Below are 26,562 nucleotides of genomic sequence, written 5' to 3' on the forward strand. Positions count from 1 at the left end.
AAAACCTTATACCTACTAGTCGCCACCGATTTTCTTCCGAAGAGTAGGAATAGAAGGCTTTGCTTTGCTACAAAGACGCTAGCATCGAGAACAGACGACACAAGATCCGCTGGAGGCATTGGCGGACGATAAAATGGGATTCCTTGTGAAAAAACGGGGGTCTGACAACAACACCCAATATTTCTCTTAGCAACTGTATGGACTAACTCCGAAATACTTTCTAGAGAATCAACTAGACAGTCAGACTCAATCTAGGTAAAAGTATCTCAAGGAGTTAATATCTCTCTCTTGTTTTGATTTACTCAAGCTAATAGAAATCAACGAGTCTTTAATCAAACACAAGGGATAACTTGGATGGTACCAAAGACCAATATCCAAGGATCAATCAATATCAATCAACAACTGAAGGTCGGATTTCCAATTGATTGATTCAAACGCACAACCTGTATTATTTCAATTATATAAACAAATATAATGCGGAAATAGAAATAACACAGACACCAGAAATTTTGTTAACGAAGAAACCGCAAATGCATAAAAACCCCGGGACCTAGTCCAGATTGAATACACACTGTATTAAGCCGCTACAGACACTATCCTACTGCAAGCTAACTTCGGAATGGACTGTAGTTGAACCCCAATCAATCTCCCACGGATCCAAGGTACAGTTATGCTCCTACGCCTCTGATCCCAGCAGGATACTGCGCACTTGATTCCCTTAACTGATCTCACCCACAACTAAGAGTTGCTACGACCCAAAATCAGTAGCTTTGATAATAAAAAAATCTGTCTCACACAGACAAGTCTATCAAAGGATCAATCTATCTCAAACAGATAAACCCTAAAGTTTTTGTTCCGTCTTTTGATAATAATCAAGGTGAACAGGAACCAATTGATAATCCGGTATTATATTCCCGAAGAATAGCCTAGAGTTATCAATCACCTCACAATAATCTTAATCGTATGGTAGCGAAACAAGATGTTGCGGAATAACAAACAATGAGACGAAGATGTTTGTGATTACTTTTTATATCTTGCCTGTCGGAGATATCAATCTCAAGACAATCAATCTGATTGTACTCGTACGATAGAAGATGCAAGATCAGATCACACAACTACGATAAAAGTAGTATCGGTCTGGCTTCACAATCCCAATGAAGTCTTTAAGTCGTTAACCTGGTTTTAGAAGAAGAAAACCAAAGGTTAAAGGAGAATCGACTCTAGCACGCAAACTAGTATCACACGTAAGGTGTGGGGATTAGTTTTGCACAATGCTAGATGTCTCCTTTATATAGTTTTTCAAATCAGGGTTTGGAATCAATGTTAGCTTAGTAACAAAGCATTCAATATTCACCGTTAGATAAAAACCTGATTCAGATTCAAGCTAATATTTCTCAACCGTTAGATCAAAAACTTAGCTTGTTGCACACACTTGACAATGCATGCTTCTAGGTTTTTTAACCTTACCCAAATGTATGCACTTGTTGGTTCGACAATAGTTAACCAAAAGGTTAGCCATATGAGCATTTCATATCAACCATGTTCTTCTTCACCATAACTAGTTCAAATGACTTCAAATGAACTAGTTAGAGATTTGTTCAATTGCAAGGAAATCTTATGTACTACATAAGACACAATTGAAGCAAAGATGATTTGATTCACTTGAATCAGTTCATGAACTTTTATAGCCACGGTTTGCAAACTGCATTCCTTAGTCTTTTTAAGTTTAAGTTCAGAAATCATCTTCAAATATATAACCTTCTTAAGTTCGCAGACTAGGTTCGCAGGCTTAAGTTACCAGGCAGAGTTTACAAACTCCAGCAGAAGTTCTCCGGTATGAGAACTTCGCCGGTTCGCAGACTGGGTTCACGGACTGAGTTTGTGGACTTAGCTTCACGCAAGTAGTTGACAACAGCGGAAATTCTCGGGTTTGAGAACTTCGGCAGTTCGCGGACTGAGTTCACGGACTTGGCTCACGCTATTCTTCCGGTTCTCTTGATCAACAAAGTTCGTAAACTTTGTTTCAAGGAATATGACTTATACATAAATGTGTTTCCACAACAATGCTTATGTCCACCATTGGTTATATAATCTAAACTCTCATTTCAATCATTGAAATATTCTTAGAGGACGTTATATAGTTGTTACACCATTTCTCGTCAAATCAATTTTCAAGATGATTTGAGACATATCATGACTTTTGTCACATGGTAAAGATTAACTTGATCGAAGCGAAAAGCTTACCAACACATATTTCTAGATATAGATAGGTGAGGTATACTCGGCTCGAAATACCAAATGTGTATAATCAAGTCTATATATATAGCATACGACTTCTTGTCTCAAAGAGTAGGAGATAGAGTAGATAGACTTTTGAGTGATAGATGATAGACGCATTTATGTGTCTAGTATATATTAATTGTACACATTGTTAGTGCTCGAATTTGTACTTATTTGGTTATTTTATTTATTTGTAGGTGTTTTTGGAAAAATAAGGCTTTGCGGCGAAATTGGCTAAAAATGTGGTATTTGGACCTCCGTTGATAGTGTACCGGAAGCCCCCCAGAAGTGTACCGGAAGTACCCCATAAATACCCCGGAGGAACCCCAAAGAAGTGCGGAAAACATCCCGGAAGAATTGCGAAAGGCACCACTAAGTTGGATAAGGGGCACCCCATTTCAGGGCATGTGCTAAAGGGACTCTCGAAGTGGATAAGGGGAGGTCATCTTCATAGTTTCAAACTGAAAAAATGGCGGGAAAATGCATGCAAGAACTGGCAGATTTCATGTTCAATCTTGGAGCTGTTTTAGAGCGATTCAATGGGTGTATTTGGTATGTATGGACTCTACAAGACATAAGGGGCCTGTTTAAATCGTCTAGACCCAGCCAATTGGGCTGGATAAGTCGGAAAAATCACACGAAGTCCAAACAGGGACACGTACTTTCTGTTGAAGTTTCAAAGATTTTTTGAGAGAGTTTTGGGCGAGTCTCACGCTGGATAGACTCTCTATAGTATTATTCAAGTCCTGGGAGAGTCTTGGGGAAAGTTTATAGCTAACAAACGCGTACAGGGAGATGACAGGAGAGATATTCTCTCAACAGCGCAGAGAAGAGAAAAAAAAGAAGAAGTCGGATTCACTCGAGATTTTTGGGGGTTTGGTAGCTATATAAGTGTTGGGTCGAGTCATAGGAAAGTTTTTAGAAACCCGGAGGAGAGAGTTTAGATCCCAGGAGAGCCGTGGAGAATCGATTGAAGACCAAACAGTTCTGCTGTTGTTGTTGTTCTTGAAGCCGTGAAGAACACGAAGAACAGACACTTCAGAAGTGTCGTTCTTCAACAGTTCCAACAGCGAACATGCTGTGTCGCTGTTTACAGCACACGACTTGTATCGTTCTTTCCAGCAGCTTACACCCTTTGTAAGAACATCCTGTGTTGCTATTTACAACACTTTGGTTCTATCGTTTCTTCTCAGCACTTACACCATTTGTAACAGTGACGTTGTAACACTTCTACAGCGTTGCTAATTCCTATTTCATCATATAATCATCAATAAAAACACCTATTTTAGCCATGAAGTTATCTTGTGAGTGTGTTTTTGGGATGAGGAGCTAAACCCATTAGCCAAGGCAACGGAGGAAGCCATTGTTCCACATTAATTGGTATAATTCTAATTTTACTATTTATTTGCAATATTATTATTTGATTATTTGCATGGGATTGAATTGAAATATTAGTTCTTATTGAATAGTTGTGAATTAATTTGATGAAGCATGCTGGGTTTTAAATACTTTTGATGTTTTATACTCTTTGATTACAACTATTACTTCAAGAATATATTTGAGGCAAATATTAGAATTATTTTTAAAGATAGAATTGCATGAATATTATTTAGAGTTTACTATTTATTTGGTCAATGGTGGAATCCTAGTCTTGGTATTTTTCTACAAAACTTTGAATTATTTTATTTAGTTGCTTGTTTAATTTAAATCTATAAAAATTGTTTTCTTCACAAGTCTGAAAAGAACCCAGTTTTTACCACTTTTACAACATCATTTGAAAATACATCAAATTTTTGGCGCCGCCGACGCAAATTTGTGTTTAGGTAGCATTTTTTTTAGATTTATTTTATTTTTATTTTTATTATTATTGTTCTTCTTTACATTTTTGGGTTTTTTTTGTTTCCTTGCAGATTTTTGAAGATTGGAGCGAAAGACAATTTTGCCAAAGCTTGTGGTGATTTACTTAAAGTTTGGGAGCGAAAAGCAAAGCTAAAGGAGCGAAAGAAGAAGATTTTCTTTATTTTGTAAAAGAGAGGGAAAAAAAAAGAAGAGAGATTTTTGTTTTTTTTAGGCTTTCATTTTTGTTTTTGCACTTTATTTTTGGACTTTGGACTGTGAACTTTGGACATTTTATTTTTATTTTTTATACCCTACGGAAGGGTACCCTTAAATATAAACTTTTTGCAGGGAAGGACGACGATTATAATATCGTCTCGGCCCCTCGGGTTCGCACACGACATAGGAGTCGTGGCCCGAGTCGACAACAACGGTTCATCCCCCGTCTGGTACGGGAGGTAAGTCCAATCGAAACACTCGCGAATCCCCTGCAAGCGAGTTACTGTACTCCTTAAGGTGCTAATTGTTTGAGGACGAACCAGACTGTCTTTATTTTCCTAGTAAAGGGAAAGGCCTGGCCTAAACAAGATAAGGGTTCGGATTTCATCACTGCTCCCTTCTTGCCCGCCTTAGGAGAACAAAACCTAACGCGAACCTAAGCCTAAAATTTGGACTAGAAAGAGACCTATAGGGTATCGAGCTTAACAGGACAATCATTCGAAAAATATTGGTTACTCTTTTAAGCACACCTCGAAGTTCTTGACGGTTTCTGCGAGTTGAATGCGTGACTGCGCCGCATTGGATCGGTGAGGTTTTGGGTATCAAAGCTCCACTGAGCTTCCCTCGCCTCGATTCAACTTACTTTAACTCGGATTGATTCCATAGGGGTTTGCTTAAATTGTAACTAATTCCCTTTCGAAGGATTAGAAGCTGGTCTAGAAACAATCTAAGTGGAGCCATCATGCTTGTTGTTTGCTAGAAATCTTTAGGTTTGCTGTGGTAAAGTCGAGTCAGCCTGCTGTGTGATTGCTAGAACCTTCCTGTTAGGATATTTATTTCTTTTTGAATTCTTTTTAGTGTATGCCCGATTTTGTTAATAGGGCTTGGAAAAGAGATACTCTAGGTCGATTGATTAGCGAAAAACCTAGTAGTTCTTCTGATTTAAGCAGGGAGCTCGAAGATTCTTCTTTTGAGAGCCCTGTTTTTGGAAACTTCAGTTTTGAGAACCTATCTCTTCGTGATAAAAGTACCCCTAGTACTCCATTTGTGCCAACGATGGCAACTTTGAAAGATTACATGTTCCCAACTAGGACCAACCGAGCTTCATGCATTAAATTGCCAGCCACTACGGCTAATTTTGAGATAAAACCTAGTATTCTTCAGATGATCCCTATATTCTTAGGAAAGGATGATGAGAACCCTTATTTTCATATTAGGGACTTTGAGGAAATTTGTGGTACAATTAGAATAAAAGACCTTACTGATGAAGTCTTGAAACTTAAAATGTTTCCTTTTTCCTTGAGAGATAAAGCCAAGACCTGGCTGAACAACCTACCATCTGAATCCATTGAAACATGGAAGGAACTTATTGATGCTTTCTATATGAAATTCTACCCTAAGCATAAAAATGCAGCTGTTAGGCAGAAAATTAGTGCTAGTGTGCAACAAGAGGGAGAGTCTCTTTATAGGTTTTTAGAGCGATTCAATGATCTCCTATCTCAGTGTCCTCACCATGGATTTGATAATATGAAACTCGTACAGATTATTTATGATGGTTTAGACTATTCGACCAAAGCCATGGTTGAGTCTATGTGGACTGGTGAGTTCACTAGTAAAAATGCTGATGATGCTTTTACCTTCTTAGGAGCTATCGCTGAAAAATCCCAACAGTGGGAATCTTGTGTTGAACCCCCTAAAAGACTCTTGGTCAATAGAAGTAGCACCAATATGGTAGATACGAGTTTTGCGTCAGATGCTAAGTTTGCTGCTTTGTCCAGAAGGTTAGAAGCTTTGGAAATGGGTCAGTCTAAAAATAGGTCCCTTGTTGAACCTAATAAAGCCTCTCAAGTCTCTAGTTGTGGAATAGAGCCCGATAATTCATTTTGGGAAGGTCAAGTTAGTGAAGAACAAGCCCCTGCTGTCTACAACAATGCTAGGTTTGAGAACCGTCAGAAGTTTGACCCATAATCAGAAACCTACAACCCTAGTTGGAGAAACCATCCTAATTTCTCTTGGTCTAAGGTCCAGAGTCAAGGCCAGTCTAGAAATTCTCATCCTCCCCCAGGTTTTGGTTTTAAGAACTCTTCAGGTCAAACCCAGTTTCAGAAAACTTCTGAGAAAAAGATCTCTACCTTAGAAGAAACTCTCACTATGTTAGCAAATAACCATGACATGCTATCAAAGAACCACCTTAGATTTCAACAAGAAACTAGGCAAGAGTTGAAGAATAATTCCCAGAGTCTTGCCAAATTAGAACTTCAAGTAGGACAAATAGCTAAGTTTATAAGTGAGATAGAAAATGGAAGGTTCCCTAGTCATACTGATCCTAACCCCAAAGGAGAGAAATCATACAATCATGTGAATGCTGTCACAACCCTAAGGAGTGGAAAGAAAGTTGATAACAAGGTTTCCATGCCTGATAGTGAACATGCTGTAGTTCACCCTACTGAGCCAGAAAATGAGGAGACTGATAGAGTCTCTAAAGAGACCAATGAGGGTCCTGTTAAGCCCGGCTTTGTTCCCAGAGCCCCGTTTCCCCAGCTGCTAGTTCCGACTAAAAGGGAGTACAACTTTAATGATATATTGGAGGTTTTTAAGAAGGTTAATATCAACCTTCCATTATTAGATGCAATTAGGCAGATTCCCTCTTATGCCAAGTTCCTTAAGGACTTGTGTACGCGAAAGCGTAAGCTCAGTGTCCAGAAGAAAGCCTTCATAGCTAGTCATGTGAGTTCTATTATTCAGAATACCACTACTCCTAAGTATAAAGACCCAGGGTCCCCTACCATTTCTTGTACAATAGGTAAATACCGTGTTGAGAAAGCATTGCTTGACTTAGGAGCCAGTGTGAACTTACTTCCGTACCATGTGTACCTTAAGCTAGGACTTGGTGAGATGAAACCTACCCACGTAACACTTCAATTAGCTGATAGGTCCGTTAAAGTTCCTCGTGGTGTGATCGAGGATGTTCTCATAGAGGTTGACAAGTTTATTTATCCAGTGGATTTTATTATCCTAGATACCCAACCTGTCCCTGACCCAGAGAACCAAATACCAGTGATTTTAGGTCGCCCGTTTTTAGCCACGTCTAATGCGATCATAAACTGTCGAAATGGTATTATGAATCTATCCTTTGGTAATATGACTATTGAGTTGAATATTTTTAATGTCAATAAGCTACATTCTGAGCTAGATGACACGTGTATTGAAGAGGTCAACATGATAGGAACCTTAGTTCCGAAGTTTGTACCAAACACCGAATCGGAAGATCCATTAGAGGGTTGTCTAGCCCGTTTTAGCATGGATTTCGACGATGATAGCAACATTGAACAAGTAAATGCTCTGTTGGATTATATTCCTATGTTAGATACCGATAGATGGAAATCTAGGTTTGAACCATTACTAGCTACCGAATCTACCTTAAGCCCTTATTTCGAATAGCCTAAAGATCCTCCTAAGTTGGACCCCAATTATGCATTTGTAGTCCCATCTGAGATTTTGCCTATAACTTAGTATTTGGATAGTGATCAGGAGAATAGGCCAGAGACCATGCTTCAAGAAAATAAGGAAGTTTTAGAGTGGACCATAGCAGCTATGAAGCAAGTAGAGGATGAACCACCTGATTATAACTTAGAGAAAGCAATTGACCTTTTTCAAGAACCCGATGGTCTAGAAATAAGGAACATTGTGACTAGTCTATGTAGAGGCACCAAAAATTCTAAGTTTGGGGGTACAGAACTAGAAGAATCTGTTGAGCATTTTAAGGACTGGGAAGATCCGGAAATCCAAGCAATAATTAAAGGTTTGTCTGAGAGTAGTGAAAACCCTAAGTTTGGGGGTAGTAATGATTCTTGTGATCGTCAAGTATCCCCATTGGAAGTCCCTAACTTGGGACTCAAGCCTAGTGCATCTGAGGTATCGCTTGAGTCTATTCAGACTCCACAACCTGATCCGTCTGATACTGTTCAGGAGGAAATCCATATATTAGAAACCCGTTTTTCGGATGAATCTATTTTTCAAGACACTCTTATGAAGCCCAACTGGAGGCTCTGGATAGATCCGGTTGTCTTGCAAGAAACCTTAGATGAGGATGTGCTCCTTCTGTTCATTTTTCTGAACCAGTGAAGTTGTCTCATATTGATGTTAGCTCTATTTGGTATTATGGACCCACAACTTTTTCGGCTATTGGTATATGACTTTGGAAGGTGAAGATCCTTTTTGAGGTATTTGATGTCTGGCTGAAGACTTTAAACTTAGCACTTCTTGGGAGGTAACCCAATATCACGCAACACGGTAATATCTTTCCTTATCTCTTTTGCTTCAAATGGTAACAGTTTCTCCTTGTTCATGCTTTTTTTTTTTCATCTTTAGAACATTGAGGACAATGTTAGATTTAAGTTTGTGGGTATGGGAGAAACTTTTTAGTTGCACTTTTGAAACTTCTAGAGTCACATGGTATCCGGTTAGCTAAGTTTACATATTGTTTCTCACCGAAAAGATAGAAATTGGAATGCTACAGATAACAACTTATTGAGACATTAGAGAAAAAGACATTGAGATCCTTAAAATTCGGGAGAGAACTTGTTCTTTTTAGAGGGTAACCGTGATGGACCTAACCATACATGATGGAAAGGCAAGTAGGTCAGGAAATGCCAGAAAGACAAAGCAACCTCACAATGTAGTCTTAGTTACTGGATTGCGACTCTCTCTCAGTAGAAACTTATCATCATCAACAAGCGGAGCGACATCAAAATCTATGAAAAAAGTGAAGACGTTTTAGGTTTAGAAGCAACAATAGAAGAGAATAATTCAAAAATCAAAGTTGAAGTTATAAGAGTAAATGATATAAGTTGTTAGAATCCATGATACCAAGACATCACAAGTTGCGAAGATCCAAGTTTTGAAAGTCCTTCTCTCATGGCCATGTAAATTTTTGTCTTGTATTTTTTTCTATTTTAGCCAAAAAAACAAATGAAAAAAAATGAAAGAATGAAAAAAAAAAGCAAAAAAAAAAAATGAAAAATGAATGAAAAAAAAATGAAAAATGAATGAGAAAAAAAAATGAAAAATAAAAATAAAAATGAAACATCATTACGTTCTTTTTGTTCAATAAGGCCATAGGGAAGAAGAAATTTATAAGTCAAGCAAGAAATTGAAGAGAAAAGTTAATTGTCAAGGTTCTATGAGGTTCGAGAGTTTATTATCAACAGTTGAATACCGCAGAAGGCGTTGTTTCTACTGGGCACTGTGAGAGAGTCGAAGAAAGATGCATTTTGGTTGCTTTGTTAGTCTGCTTTCAATCTGACACAAGATCTTTCTAGCACTGGTTTAACTCATCACACGTAATTAGTCCAGCTGTATAGCAGATGTCCCTCTCATTTTTATCTCTCTCCTAATCTTATCCAGCTGTAAAGCAGCGGACGCATATTACAATGTTTATCTAGCTGTATAGCGGATATCTCTTTATCTAACAGTCGTGTGGATGTGTCTCCCCTTTTCTTCAGTTAGCTTTAGAGCTGACACCTTTAATTTCTCTGGCATTCTAGTTACTTGGAGATAGGTTGAGAATATGTATGTCCTCGTAGCTCTTTGGATACTTGTGACCAATTAGGAGTAAAGGTTTTGTGGGCATATCTCTGGTAAGCCCTCCCGAGACTTTAACTCGGCCACTAGGGCCACCTAGGGATGCAATCGACGATGCCTGCGACAGTGAGTTAGGATTTTATTTTCTATTTGATTTGCTCGGGACTAGCAAATAATAAGTTTGGGGCTATTTGATAGACGCATTTATGTGTCTAGTATATATTAATTGTATACATTGTCAGTGCTCGAATTTGTACTTATTTGGTTATTTTATTTATTTATAGGTGTTTTTGGAAAAATAAGGGTTTGCGGCGAAATTGGCTAAAAATGTGGCATTTGGACCTCCGTTGATAGTGTACCGGAAGCGCCCCAGAAGTGTACCGGAAGTACCCCATAAATACCCCGAAGGAACCCCAAAGAAGTGCGGAAAACATCCCGGAAGAATTGCGAAAGGCACCACTAAGTTGGATAAGGGGCACCCCATTTCAGGGCATGTGCTAAAGGGACTCTCGAACTGGATAAGGGGAGGTCATCTTCATAGTTTCAAACTGAAAAAATGGCGGGAAAATGCATGCAAGAACTGGCAGATTTTGTGTTCGATCTTGGAGCTGTTTTAGAGTGATTCAATGGGTTTATTTGGTATGTATGGACTCTACAAGACATAAGGGGCCTGTTTAAATCGTCTAGACCCAGCCAATTGGTCTGGATAAGTCGGAAAAATCACACGAAGTCCAAACAGGGACACGTACTTTATGTTGAAGTTTCAAAGATTTTTTGAGAGAGTTTTGGGCGAGTCTCACGCTGGATAGACTCTCTATAGTATTATTCAAGTCCTGGGAGAGTCTTGGGGAAAGTTTATAGCTAACAAACGCGTACAGGGAGATGACAGGAGAGATATTCTCTCAACAGCGCAGAGAAGAGAAAAAAAAGAAGAAGTCGGATTCACTCGAGATTTTTGGGGGTTTGGTAGCTATATAAGTGTTGGGTCGAGTCATAGGAAAGTTTTTAGAAACCCGGAGGAGAGAGTTTAGATCCCAGGAGAGCCGTGGAGAATCGACTGAAGACCAAAAAGTTCTGCTGTTGCTGCTGTTCTTGAAGCCGTGAAGAACACGAAGAACAGACACTTCAGAAGTGTCGTTCTTCAACAGTTCCAACAGCGAACACGCTGTGTCGCTGTTTACAGCACACGACTTGTATCGTTCTTTCCAGCAGCTTACACCCTTTGTAAGAACACCCTGTGTCGCTATTTACAGCACTTTGGTTCTATCGTTTCTTCTCAGCACTTACACCATTTGTAACAATGACGCTGTAACACTTCTACAGCGTTGCTAATTCCTATTTCATCATATAATCATCAATAAAAACACCTATTTTAGCCATGAAGTTATCTTGTGAGTGTGTTTTTGGGATGAGGAGCTAAACCCATTAGCCAAGGCAACGGAGGAAGCCATTGTTCCACATTAATTGGTATAATTCTAATTTTACTATTTATTTGCAATATTATTATTTGATTATTTGCATGGGATTGAATTGAAATATTAGTTCTTATTGAATAGTTGTGAATTAATTTGATGAAGCATGCTGGGTTTTAAATACTTTTGATGTTTTATACTCTTTGATTACAACTATTACTTTAAGAATATATTTGAGGCAAATATTAGAATTATTTTTAAAGATAGAATTGCATGAATATTATTTAGAGTTTACTATTTATTTGGTCAATGGTGGAATCCTAGTCTTGGTATTTTTCTACAAAACTTTGAATTATTTTATTTAGTTGCTTGTTTAATTTAAATCTATAAAAATTGTTTTCTTCACAAGTCTGAAAAGAACCCAGTTTTTACCACTTTTACAACATCATTTGAAAATACATCAATAAGTCTTCACATACCTTTTTGTCGAGAAGTTCCACCTGTTCCTTGAGTAGTTCTTCTACTTGTATGATGAATCGCCATGAAGTCCTTGAGCTCAACTACACTTTCTATCCTAGTCCGAGATTTAGATATAATAAACTAGAAATCAAGACTTATAGTTTTGATCACTAACATTGACAAACATGCTTGAGATAGCAACGCATGCGAGTTCGACCGAGCAATGCTCTAACACCTTGATCAAATCCCATGTGGCCAGCGGCTCTGTCAATGTTATAAGGAACTGCAGTAAGAAACTCATCAAAAAAAAGATGGAATATATCCCGGTATACAACTTCGCAGGAATATAATCTCTCCAGGGCTCATATTCTTTCCATCGGTGTGCAACACGATGTCAGGGGAGGTAGCAAAGGTCTTTGGTTGAACCACAGAAGAATGAGCCGGTTCCCACGGGCGGAAATCTATGGCGTACACGTTATCGAGAAAATCAGTAAGCTTTAATCCAGGTTTTGGACGTCTGTTTTGCCAACAGAGTATTCTCGTACCTCCATATAAGCTATAAAACGAAGTTGTCGGGACAAGAGCATAACCTTTGAAGTGTTCCCATAAGCACGCCTGGAGGAAAGCAACGTGAACATGCGATTCCACTTTCTTATATCCGTTGGAAGCATGCATATCTACTGCCAAGGAATCCATATGAGAGTACGATGACCCAAGGAATAAGCTGCCTAAGAGGAGGACCACGCTTGCGCCAACTTAATAGCAAACATGATAAGATCGCATCTTATGGTCTTCTTACCCGAGCCATCATCAAAGACGTATCTAGACATCCACAAGGACAGAAATGTGACTACACTGAGTTCATCATCCAGAGCTTGGCCCGGTCACTGTTTTGTAGGAAACCATTCAGATACACACCAAGTATAAAAGCATTTCTCACCATTTTTCTGTTGGTTATATTCTTCTGCCTTTTGAACTAAAGCATCAAGCGTGACGCCTTCTGCGGTGGATAGTTTATAGTTGAAACTTCTCGCAATTAGGAGATTCAGCAACGCGGCTACGGTTTCCAAAGTAATGGTCATTTCTCCCCATCTACATATAGCTGTGTGCGTAGGAGGACACCATCGAGAAATGAAAATAATTAAACCTGCAACATCTTTCCTAATGTGAAGCGTTGCGGACACCATGATAGGATCAACGATTTGTGCCTTAGTCAAGTTATTCTTGATACGCTCATTTCCCAACATGTGCCTCATCCATCCTTCATAAGAGCGTAGTGGAGTATGGAAAACCTTGAATTCAATGGGAGAAGCTGGATATTCTTTCTTTTGGAGACAAAACCTCATCACACGTGCCGGAGAAACTGACGGAGCAGCTTCTTCATTCTCTGAGCCTGTAAGTAATGTTATCGTATGACCAGGATGATTTCTAACATTTGGATAAGGCACGACGAAGAGCTCATCATCTATATTAAGCATATCGTTGGAGTTCTTAACACACTTCAGTTTATCAGCAGCATTACTTCCAGGTGGTATCTTAACAAGAGCTTCTTAGTTTATTTTCGAGCAACTACAATGAAGCACAATGAAATAGGGTTATTATTTCATGCTAAGAGGGGATCATATGCACAACCTGTTAATTCAACATGATCACTAATTGTCGAAGTTCATGGAAAAAGAAACGGCCACTATATGCTCGATCGTCCTCATAGCCACTATATGCTCGATCGTCCTAACGGCCAGTAAATGCTCGATCGTCCTTATGTCACTACATGCTCGAACGTCCTATTGGCCTCGAAGCAAGCATGTACAACTGGGACCAATAGGATCTACACCCACTCGGACACAAAAATAAATGAAAATGGAAGAGGTCGCATAAAGCCGTGTATTGGCCATAAGGATGTATGGCCATGGTCGAGTTGAACACACAAACAGACGAACGGGGTACTATGCTCACGTCCTAAACCTAAAGTTAGTTTTGCATGAAAAAAATAAATAAGAAAGGGAGCAGACGGTGGCATCCAACTTAGGTTTGTTCGTTTATTGGTGATCTTAGCAATGTTAACTACTCTGCTATCGATTCTACTGGTGGAATTCACTACAATATCACCAACAAAGAAGTTTCATTCACAATGGGATGATTCTTTCGAGATTCAAAGAAGCTACACCTAAAACTAGAGTTTGCCTCCACAAAAAAAAAAGAACTGGGAGTGAAAAGAAAAGATGAGGAAGCATGTACATTGCTACTGGCGGACACGCGACGGCGACGAGACAACTAACGACGGCGGCAAGGGAACGATCAATGCTGAGGACGGGAGCTAGAGAAAACGATAAAAAAGGGGGGTCAACCCCCTTTTATACAAAATCGTTTGGTGGAGTTCTAATAGGAGGAGTTTTCCTCTTTCGATTAAAACACGAAGGGAAGCAGCCGGGCCCACCACACCGACGCCCCACGACCGCGCCAGTGTCGTCCCGTGCTGCCAATGTTTGGATTTTCCCGGTAAGCATCTTCTCTTTTTTCTTCGTCCTATCTTGTATGTGACCATCCAGTGCTTACCCCGCAACAATGTCATTGTTATGTGCTAAGCAGGGGGCTTAATCTTGATGGCGGTTTTTAGTTCAGGGTCAAAATTGTAAAACCATGTATTTAATGCGCTGTCATCCTGCAACGGAACAAAAGCCATTTGAAAGTGATCAGTGTTCAAACATCTTGACTTATATATGTATTGAGCAAGTCGACATATTTATGAAATTTATTAGAATGGTGCATCAATCCCAGATATTCTATAAATTTCAACATGTCGCATTAGTTACTAATGCATAACTCACCTGATATTTTGCTAAGTTCCCAGTCGAACTCCCAATATTAACATGACATGGCGATCAAATGTTCACTCTCACCAGAGTAGAATGAGTCTCCCGAAGTGTAAGTATTGAGATCTGCATGGAAATACCCACATAAGCTACACCACCTTATGATAAAGAGATTAGCATGTTAACACGCCTTTAATTGAAATATAGCGCGATCGAACGCGTTTGAATTCCGTAAGTAAAATCTAGACTGTTCATGTCAGTCTCCAAAAATAATCACGGCCACACGATTTGGCCGCGCGATTTAACAAGCATAGCTTACTCCTAACAGAACTAGGCAATCACTGTAGTGACCACCGGCGAGTCCACTAGTGCCCTAGTCGATCGAGTACCATTACCCTCAGCCACAAGTACTTCAAACACCAACCCCAAACATGGGAGATCGCGCTGTATAAAAATAGCTCGAATGAGCTGAGAAAGAGTCCCAAAATGCATCACGACCGTCCAACTTTTCCAGCCTAGTTGGACGGCTTAGATATTCCTACAAACGATTAAGGAAGTGCCGGAATGTTCATTGGCGTCCCAATTTTCCTCTTTGTCAATCGACTTTCCTGCAGCAAGCCTATAGGGCGCTCAACCGTTTTCCCAAACTCGGACAAACACGCCGTATTCAAAACCCTAAATTGGGTCACGACATTACACAACTTTCGTAAATCTTTCATGTCCGTCCAACTTAGCTAATCTAATTGGACGGCGTAGATCGCATCTCGAATGATGGAAGAAGCACCAAAGCATTCATTGGCGGCCCAACTCCTTCCTTGATCGATCGACCTACTCATGACAAGCCCTTGATGCATCAAGTCGTTCGATCGAATTAGGGAAGACGCGGCCGTTTTTCAAAACCTAATTGGTGTATGTGGCAATATGTTACCGCCGTAAATCGATCACAACCATCCATCTTTTCCAGCCAAATTGAGTGGCTTAGATCTAATTTTAGGTGGACTAGGAGATACTAGCACGCTCACCGGAAACCCACCTTTGCACAAGTTCGATCGAATTTCTCGAACTGACATGCAGCGCCTCGATTCGCTCGCCCAAAACGGGTTCAGCCATGCGGCCCCTAAAACCCTAAAAATCGCGTCAATGACAGTGGACAACTGCCGCAGATTGATCACATCCATCCAACTTCGCCAACCTAGTTGGATGGCATATATTTATTTTTCAAACGCTAACAAAGTAGCATGACAATCACCGTCCACCTCTCTTTTACGGGGAGCGATCGACCAAGTGATGGATTATCCATGCGACCTTCAAATGATTACCCAAAGATGACCGGTCATGCTACCCTTTTAGGACGCCCAATCCGCGACTTCTTCAATCAAGCTCTAAAACAATGATGCTTCATACACGTCAATTACTTTGAGCTTTTTAAATGCGATGATTTACAGGCATCAAATATATACATAATTTTATGTCGGCCTCATAAACAACTTAGTTTTTTCACATAATAGAACCATATGTTATTCTCCGCGGCAAGTCTCACGACTTGACCCACTCATTCGAGACATAAAACATGTCACAAACTGGTGGATACTTACTGGGGTATTGGTCTGGCGGTTTACAGCGTGCGGCGTGCAACGCGTCCACTACGAGAACGTGTCAGGAAAAGACGAACGATTAACCACAGTGAAAGTAGTGGGTGAAGATGTGACCACGTAATGATCACCACCTCTTACACAAATCCACTACTTCACTACTTAATCTTCTCCACTTCCTACGAGATCATAGGTGTGCTTAAATGACTTGTATAAATAGGTTTTCGACCTATTTCAATATGGAGAACACAATTGTTATCAACACAAGTATCCAGAAACCATTTTCTGATACACAAGTCATAAACAACCACACATTCATAATTCAACACTCTGATCTCAAACACCTTCTCCGCTTCCCTCCCTAAGATCAACCCTTCTCCTTCACCTTGTGACCGAATTGAATATGGAACGACCATTTCTTGGTTTAGGCCAGAGTCTTACAGATTGATTTCTCGAACCTAAAAGCATTCCCGTGCAGTGTATTTGTTTAGGGTTTGAATTCGTTTCTCATCAACACACCCAAAATTACCAAAAACAACAGAATCAGTTTTTACCCCAAAACACCGACCTACGTATACAATATACAAAAATTACATGCACTTTTCACCATATTTTATTCATGAGTACGTCAAGTACACCGACGTTGTTGAGGGCGACGGAAATTGTGGTTACCATGTATTCTTAGATCAACTTGGACCCTTTTAGGATGCAAAAGATTGGAATGTAGACCAAATTACTTATGAAAGGGAAAATGTTTGCTTGAATTACGTGGTTTCCCTGATTTCTACAAGCCAATGATGAGATTCGAAAGAGATGAAACAGAGGCGGTGCTAAATGAGAAGTTCCAAGCATTTGAAGGGCGTTTAAGGTGAAACACTGTATTGGATGAGAATTCCAATATGTGGCTATCTACTTGCCAACTCATTCCATTGCGTTATTCATTCCATCTCATATGGACATAGTGTTACATACGCACCAACAAGACGTATTTTTACCAAAGAAAAATCAAAAAAGATAGTCATCACGGGGTTTGTGAACATGAACCATTATATCGTCCTCCAATTGAAATAAGAATGCCCATTACCTCCATTAAGGAGGAGAGACAGTGGTGATAATGAAATATCATTGGGTTAGTATACTAGGTTCGAAGAAAGATTTCAATTGTGGGAGGAATTACAGTTATCGAGGGATGACCCTTGTCTACTAATGACTTCCGATGAGGATGACTATGAGTAAATGTGGTGTGAAGGTTAGTAATATGATAACAATGTTTTTTGAAGGGTGGTGATTAAAATGATAATATGATAAGAATGTGGTAGTAGACAATCTAATTTACTCTTATTATATGTTTACAAAACCAAAGATAATGGTTATTTAGAGGTGCTTACGGCTAGGTTGTACGCCGACACGACCTAGCCGTAATGACCCAATGAACTGGTAAATAAGCTTTTCGCTAACTTACGGTTGAAAAACCAAACCGTGAATAAAATTACGGCTAGAAATCCTACCCGTAATGACCCAATGAACTGGTAAATAAGCTTCTCGCAGAATGAAGGATGAAAGACTTAACCGTGAATAAAATTACGGCTTGAAATCATACCCGTATTTCTGGGTACTGTCAGATTTACGGCTGATAATTTTACCCGTAAAAAAAATTACGGCTGGAAATTCTAGCCATAATACATATTTACGGCTGGTAATCCTAGCCGTAAGTTACCCTAGATTGTCAGTACCAAATTTCACTTTGTTATACTTAAACACGGATCTGATGAATTAAAACACTAGTATCCATTCATTCAAGGTAAATTAATATCCCATGACTTAAAACAAACAAAATCAGTCAAATCCATAACCTGAAACATACTAAAAGTAAGTCTGCATAATGAAAATCTGAAATGACTTAAACAAGTACGTAAAACAATCATCCACTACGACCAACAATTTTGGGAACATCCCCAGAAGATGATGAAGAACTATGGGGAGTTTGAGAACCACTCATCCAATCATCCTCGGCGTTAGTATAGAGATCATCCTTCGTTGGATTATGTAACTCCTGAAGCCTAAGAAGCAGTGTTTTTTGTTGGTCGCAATCCAAATATAAAACCTCTTTAATGTTACGGATCAGGCCCCTGGCCATCCACTTAGCTCGCTTGACCTATTTTCACATCCTTCAATCAATATTGGTACATAATTTGGGAAACGTATACAAAAAAAAGATCATATATTTAGCATACGTACCATCATCGTAGAAATATCACACATTGATAGTTCCTGGGGTTCTTTCTCCTTTTCAGGTTTCCTAAAAATGGTGAAAAAACATATCAGAAGATAGGACCAATTCACTCAGAGTTGTATAAGGATAGGAACCAACAAGAAACCCATCCGCATTACATAATATCGGCCGAGAAATGTGAGACTTCCTAACCGTAAACATATTCTCGGCTAAGAAACATGCAGACGACCCATCCGTTTGACACAATTACAGCCGGGAATTGGGACACCGGCCTAACCGTAACTATAGTATCGGATAGGAAATATAAATAACGATTACGAAATTTTGGTAACGGTGAAGAAATTCCCAGCCAAAAACAATCATCACCTAATTTTTCTGAAAACACAGGCCAACTTACGGTTGGTAAAGTCCCATCCGTAAAAATATTTCATGATTGGGATCTCGAATTCTCCTAACCGCATAAGACGTTAACGACCGAGAGTTCTTGATGTCCCAACCGTTAGGTATACATTACGACCAAGACGATATGATATCCTAGTCGTAAACGCTTCAGAAAACCATTTTTTAAAACCCTAAAATCATCAATCAAACTTATTTTTTCAATCTAATGGTAAAATAACTGGTGGGTTTTTCGATTCTTACCTAGTAGGAGTCATTTGTGGAAGATTCGCAGGTGTTTGAACAGATTGGTTCACCACATCCCCATTAAAAAGAACATCAATAACTTGCCCTATTTCATAATCAGGGTTCAATCGGCCGGATCTTGTCGTTCTTGATCTTGCTGCCATCTTGAGAATCAACTTGAGAATCGAATCACATTGAGTTGCTTCAAAAATCAATGGAGAAGAGAAGGAGATATTATTAGGTTTTGGAGAGTGTTTTTGAGAAGAAGAAGAAGAAGAGAGAAAATGAAAGGATTTTGATTTTTGGTTTTGAATTAAGATTAGGTTTTGGTTATATAAGGTTTGATTTTAAAATTGATTTATTAGGGAAGGGGTAAATCTTACTTTTGAATCACTTGAGATCTCTTCCTATCCATATTTTGGCTACCCAAAGCACATTAATCCCCCAACTTCTTATTGGGTTTAAGCTCAAATCATAAGATTCTTGTTTTTAACTAACAACATCCATGCCCACAGTATAGTGTTTAAAAATATATCATTTCATCAGATAAAAGTAGAAGAAAAAGAATGAATCACACTGGATTTGAGATTGCTAATCCATGTTAATGTGTAATCTTTGGGAATGTGCGGGAACAACCAATAGCCATATTTAGCCATTCCTCAATTTGAGAAATTGTGATTTTCCGGCGTTCTCATTATTTAGCCTCTTAATCCGTAGAACAAAGAAGTCACCCACACACATGCAGGTAAAATTGAAGGATCTTATTAGCATATTCTAATAGCAGACGGATTAGATTACGTTAAGACATTTGTTTTTGCTTGAACATAGCTTTTTCTCCTTGCCTATCTCACATATGATCTGGTATTAAAAAAAAATCAGTGTTATAGGGTAACAACCCAAGGGTATTTAAGTTAACACATGTGTGGTCCGCGTGGAACAACAACAGGTCGGATTGGACCATCTTCATTGATACATCCTATAAAAAAGAAAATTTATCCATGGGATACGCCTTCATTTTGTACTCTGCAGACCAAGAATCTTTCCTACATATTTCAGTTGGTTCAGATTGGGATTTCTCGATGTTACATGCAGAAGCAAAAGCTATTTGAAAGGTTTTAAATTGGCTAGTAAACAATATTTTATCTAGTGTCTGTATTGTCACAGACTGTAAGCTCCTAGCGGATTCTATTAACAAAAAAGATTCAGTTGCCTCTTAGGTTACAGAGAATACTATAAAAGAAGCTATATCGTTACTAGACAAGTTTCCTCAATCTCAGGTAAAATTTATAAACAGAGATTACAATGCTGAAGCAGACACAGTTGCAAAAGAATCAAGGATCAGAAGACTTTATCATTTGTCAACACATTTGTATCAACGAGTGCAAAAAGAGAGTATTACTTCTAATATTTTCGATGAAACTGAAATTGTAAATCTTTTGTATTACGTTTTTTTTTAATAGAAAAAGAGGTTTCCCTCATGTTACATTAGATAAGGTACTGTGTATTGGTTCCAATTTTGAATATCCAAAAAAGTTAAGATTTCCCTTAAAGCATAGCCAGTCCAGACTTGATTGATTAAGAATTTGTTACAAAAAGCAGATATATTAGCTTCCCAAATTAAAGTTGATCTCCTAACTAGAACAAATGAGCTAACTAAGAAATTGATGTCGAATCCAGTGTTATTGCAGAATTCCCCACTGATTTTGTATCTTTGCTGTCTTGCTTTTGCATACTTTCCTATAAGCAACAAAAGAGTAGGTTCCGAATTACTTCTGAAGGTAATCGTATGCCCACTCCATTCTGTGGCCCATTTGAAAGCTTCTTCTGTTCCTTCTTTCTCTAATTGCTCTATTGTTGTTGTTGTGGAATACATCCCCCTAGCTTCTCTGGTATTTCCTGTATAATCACACAAAGTCAACCCAATTCCAGATTTAGCATCACAATCCATCATTGTTACAGCTTTGTTGATTTGTATATCCATTTGTCTTGGAGGTTCTTCTGTCTTGGTCACTTTCAGTGTTTCATCGTTTAGAGGGTTGTAGAAGAGAGTCTGAATTAAGTTGTAGCCATGATTATTTACTTCCAAGTAACTATTCAAATATTTAACCATGTTATTGGCTATAGTAACACTATTTTGGATTTCTTTTTTAAATGTTACTTTGCATCTCGCCTTCCAAATATGCCAAATAGTGACACTACATGATACCTGCCATTCTATACCATATCCTCATCTATCCAGGTTTTCAAAGCAATTGTTCAACCATTCGTGAAAGGTAGCAGTACCATTACGTATAAACCGCATATCAAAATTTAGGTGCATCCACACTTAGACAGTAAAATTACAATCCAGAAATAAGTGGGTTAATGTTTCTTGTCCATTATTACACAACTTACAGGTTATGTTTATGTTTGGTATAACAGCAGCGACTCGCATAATATTGGGCAGTATTGAGTGCGCTGCTTTCCAGATGAAAATCTTAACTGAAGGTGTAATGTTCATTCTCCAAATGATGTTCCAGTCTTGGTTTGGGTTTCCTACGGAGTTGATATGGTTATAAAGTGATTTAACTATGAAAGTGCCTGTGCTGTTAAGATTCCAAAGTGGAGTGTCATCTATGTCCACATCCACAGTTGGAGTTCTTATCTTCATGATTTTTTCAACTAGGCTATGCTCGAAACACTTTTTTAACTTGGCGACATCCCACTCTTTAGAAGGAGTGAGGAGATCGCTTACTTTAGTCAAATTTTCAGTTATCAGGTTTGGTTTATGGTATGGGGGTTTGGTGTCTGGAATCCAGAAATCCTCCCAAATGTCTATATTTGTGTCGTTTCCTAGCTCCCAAAAGCTATGATTTTTATTTGTTGAATACCAATCAACAGACCTTTCCAAATCCAGCTATCACTCTTATTAGGGATGGTGTTTATACGGAGAATATCCTTGTTAGGATAATATTTTGCTTTAAGAATAGTTGCGAAAGCGAGTCTGGTTGTCCTTTCAATCGCCATCCCATTTTAGCAATCATAGCTAAGTTGAAATGTTTAATATTTTTTATCCCCATTCCCCCTTCTTCAAGGGATCTGGAAATAGAGTCCCGATTTTTAAGAATTACCCCTTTCTTACCTTGATCATTTAGTCCTTTTTCGTTTTTTCCCCAACAAAAGTTTATTTGGATATTTGTTAAGTTGTAGCATATTTTTAGCGGTATTTTAAAACAGTTCATTTGTTAGACATATAACGATGAAGATACATTCTTTATCATCACTGTTTTTCCGGCATTATTCAAATTAGTACTATTCCAGCTTTGGAATCGATTTTCCATCTTTTCAATCAAAGGTGAAAAGCAAGTAATCTTAGATTTGTTAGTAAACAGAGGCGAGCCTAAATATTTATCATTTAGTGGAATAGCCTTTACTTCTAAGATCTGTTTCACCTTTTGTCTAATACTTGTTTCAGTTTTCGGGCTAAAAACAACCCCAGATTTATTTAGGTTTATTAGTTGGCCTGAAGATAAGCCAAAGTATTTAAATAACTTAACCAAATTATGACAAGTTTTCTCGCTGACCTTACAGAAAAGCAAGCAGTCGTCAGCAAACAGTAAGTGGCTAACCGAAGGAGCTTTGTGAACAATTTTTATACCTTTTATCAAACCAGAACTTTCAGCGTGCGTGATTTTTCTGGAGAGAGCCTCCATACAGAACAAGAACAGATAGGGGGAGATAGGGTTTCCCTGTCTCAATCCCCTACTAGGTTTGAAGAACTTGGTGGGAGACCCATTGATTAGCATTGATAAAGTAGTTGTTGAGATGCATTGGTGTATCAGATGACACCACTTCTCATTGAAGCCGAATAAATTTAGACATTATTTGAAGCAAGAAAGTCCATTCTACTCTATCGAATGCCTTCGACATATCAATTTTTAACCCCATAAAGCCTTTTTTTGATTTGGATTTTTGCATCTTATGAATAATTTTGTGAGCTATGGTTATATTTTCTGAAATCTTCCTTCCAGGAATAAAGGCAGATTGATAAGGTGAAATCATTTTTTCAAGAAGCTTTTTCATTCTCCCTGCCATGAGTTTAGAGATTATTTTATAAGTGGTATTAGCCAAAGCTATGGGTCTGAACTTTACCGGAGTGGTAGGATTTAGAGTTTTTGGGATTAAGGAGATGAAAGAGGCATTCATCTCCTTAGAGATATTCCCAGAGAAAAAAAAAGTTTGAATCATTTTGACTAAGTCCGGCCCAATGATGACCCAATTTTGTTGGAAATTTTTTGGCGGGATCCATCCGGGCCTGGACTTTTGTCAGGATCCATCGAATAAAGAACATGTTTTATTTCAGGCTCTAGAGGAGTAATACATAGCATATCATTATCACTCTGATTTATACAAGTAGGGATACAATTTATCATATTTTGATCTATGTCAGGTTTTACAGTGGTAGCTATTTGTTGAAAATGGTTTGTTATACAATCTGCTATATCAGTTCTGTTATCAAGCCATTCATTGGTATCAGTCTTAAGGGTTTCAATTCTGTTCCTACGAAACCTTTGTTTCGCTTTGTTATGAAAATATTTCGTGTTTCTATCTCCTATGGTCATGTTTGATCCCTACTTTTGTCCTTCCAGAACTTTTCTTTTATGACATACCACATTGCTAATTCCTTTTTAAGTTTACATAAATCAGTACTTTGTTGGGGTATCTAATCCTTTTATTAGTTTTATCTAATTCTTTCTTGATATTCTCAATGTTGCTATATATGTCACCAAAAGTATGTTTATTCCAAAGCTTTAGTATGTGTTTGACAGTAGCAAGATTTCTGTTTGTTTTATGTGCCGGTGAACCCTGCACACTAAGATTCCAGTTCTTTTGAATCAGAGGTTTACAATTCTCATGTTTCATCCACTCTCCAAAGTATCTGAAAGGAGTAGCCCCTTCATTCCAGTGATTGTAAGTGTTTAATCTAATTGGTACATGGTCTGAAGTCAAAGGCCTGTCTTTTGTATTCCGTTGCTTGATCGAATATATTACCTTTTTCCATCAAAAAAAAAAAAAAAACATGTGTGGTCCATAAAAATTGTGGGGTTATGGGTAACAAAAATACACAAACCCTATCAAAACCCCTTTCTCGGGAGGTCATGTTAAATATATTCACTACCTCCTCCACCCTTTCTACAGTCCTGTTCGTTTTCAAGCTAGGGTTTTATAGAGGCTGGTTAGATCTGCATATAATTTGGATTTTTAAGGAACCAAGATTTGTTGTTTTACTTTCGAACAGTTTCTTATATTGTTTGATTTGTATTTCCATGTTGCATCATACATCAATTAGGGGTATGCTTCATCTCATCTTCTTAGATGCTAATCAGTTGATTTACCTTCCTGAATTTCATTATTTTCTTTCTCTGCATCATAAAAGATTGAATTTACAGTCATGAATGGCAATGATGAAAAAAAGGCCGGTCTTACAGCTGCCTTGGGTTTAATCCCAATTTGGTAGTAGAATGATACAAAACTTTCAGAAGGTGTTTTCAGAGCCATATATTATATGCACTTGTCTTTATCTATCGTATATATATGCCTAGTTCTACGATTCACTTTCTAACTATCTTCTTGTTTATCACTACTTTTCATGCTGTTTTGCACTTTCAATTTACATCCCAACTTAGTCATTTGCAAGAATGAACCATCTGTGAGTAATTAAACACTTTTCTCACTGATAGCGCTGAGAAAAGGACTGCAGGTTCTGAGCAAGTGCCATGATTTTCACATTTGAAGAATATGGATGCAGGCATAATGAGTTCCATTATTTTGTTTTACATAGGCTACTCACAGGCCTTAACCCAATGTCGGCCGAGTAATTTCTGTGCAGTATACTAGAGTGTTTGTTGTACTAAACATAAGCGTTAATACTAATGCATTAATTGACGGTACAAACAGTTTGTGATATTGTGAGTAAGCAACTGGTATTGTTTGTTGATTTCTTTGATTTGTATTCATTTCTCTCAATGTTGCATCTAGCAACAATTAGTCGTTAGATGGTAATCAGTTGATTTATCTTCTTCAGCTTCATTGTTTTCTCTCTATATTATATAGATTGAATTTGCAGTCGTGAATGGCAGTGATGAAAAAAAGGCCGGTCTTACAGCTGCCTTGGGTTTAATCCCAATTTGGTAGTAGAATGAAACAAAACTTTCATAAGGTGTTTTCTGAGCCATATATCTACATCAGTCGTTATCATATGTGCCTACTATCTTACTGTTTATCACCATGCTGTTTTGCACTTTCTGTTTACATCTCAACTTTGTAATTTTCAAAATTGAACCATGTGTGAGTACACAACTAAGCGATTTTCTCACTGATAGCGCCGAGAAAAGAACTGCAGGTTCCAAGTAATTGCCATGATTTTCACATTTGAAGGGTATGCATGTAGGTCAGTTATCATGTTTTACATTGTTGTCAAAAGATTGCTTTCTTCTTCAGGGGCTACTGACAGGCCTTCAAAACCGATGTGGTTGAGTAACTTTTGTGCACTAGAGAGTTTGTTGTAAACAACTGCATCAATTGACAGTACAAAAAGTTTGTGAGTTAGCGATTAACCAACTGGTACTGTCTCCCGAGACTGACCTCATCCTGACTCCCAAGGTTTTTACCCTTGGAGCCGATTCTCTTGGCATAGTATGCTACAATTTATAGGTGGTTTAGTTGTTTTGAAATCAATATATGAGATTCGACAATACAAATCACTTCACTGTGTAGTAGTTTGACGTGGAATCAAGTATCATTTTGACAATGTGGATTGTGGTTATTTGCAAGGTAGAGATTAAAGTCGTTGGAGGTGGGGTTCTGTATCAGCGCAGAAGGAGCAACAACCACATCTTGCTGTTGTATGCAATTTTTTACCATATAAAAATGGTCTAATATTACCTTGATGGATTATTTCCAATAAGGCAGTTGTAGACCCTAAATTGCTAGCATATGGTTTAGATATATTGATCATGTATCTGTGCAGCTACAGGTTAACCTCACAGAATAAAAGCGCAATGTCTGCATCGATGGTAAAAGGTTCTTCATCCAGACCTGGATAAGAAACCATGGGCCGTAGAGGTTTTACACCAAGTCCTTTCTTTGGTTCTGACTGTTCTTACAGAGTTTCCAATTAAAACTTACACTTTCTCATGTTTCTTTTCAGGAAAATGGTAAAATCATGGAACTGGTCACCCACAAAATGGTCTGTCATAGCTAAAGGCTTGGCAGGTCACATAAGGAAGCAATCCTGAGAAAGGTAACCAACTCGAAGAAAGTTAGGTTTTCATTGCTCAAGTACCAACTCGATAAGAATCTCAGGAATATCTCTTCGAGGAAAAAGTTAGATTTTCATTGCCATGTTTTATGTTCTTGAATCTTTCATGGTGGTGCCACTCCACTCAGCGTTGCTCAACCTAAATTAGACTGTATTCTTAGGTGAGAAGCATGGGTTATTGTCTATTAAGACTTGAAATTAATCCATAGAG

The 26,562-nt window shown here is 38.3% G+C and overlaps 1 long non-coding RNA gene and 2 other non-coding genes across 3 annotated transcripts in view; all 3 read left to right on the forward strand.

Annotated features, from left to right (window-relative positions):
- Positions 1-24,186: 24,186 nt before the first annotated feature.
- LOC113334430 overlaps positions 24,187-26,562 on the forward strand; it is a 2,576-nt gene continuing 200 nt past the window's right edge. Inside the window, exons 1-2 of the long non-coding RNA XR_003352786.1 lie at positions 24,187-26,155; positions 26,241-26,512. This is a non-coding gene — a long non-coding RNA (uncharacterized LOC113334430). The remainder of the gene's footprint in view (positions 26,156-26,240; positions 26,513-26,562) is intronic.
- On the forward strand, positions 24,488-24,589 carry LOC113335096. The gene has a single exon (XR_003353158.1). It is a non-coding gene; the product is annotated as a small nucleolar RNA snoR113 (small nucleolar RNA).
- LOC113335098 lies at positions 25,165-25,266 on the forward strand. The gene has a single exon (XR_003353160.1). It is a non-coding gene; the product is annotated as a small nucleolar RNA snoR113 (small nucleolar RNA).

The sequence above is a fragment of the Papaver somniferum genome, unplaced genomic scaffold (genome assembly GCF_003573695.1).
Source record: "Papaver somniferum cultivar HN1 unplaced genomic scaffold, ASM357369v1 unplaced-scaffold_137, whole genome shotgun sequence".
Taxonomy (NCBI): domain Eukaryota; kingdom Viridiplantae; phylum Streptophyta; class Magnoliopsida; order Ranunculales; family Papaveraceae; genus Papaver; species Papaver somniferum.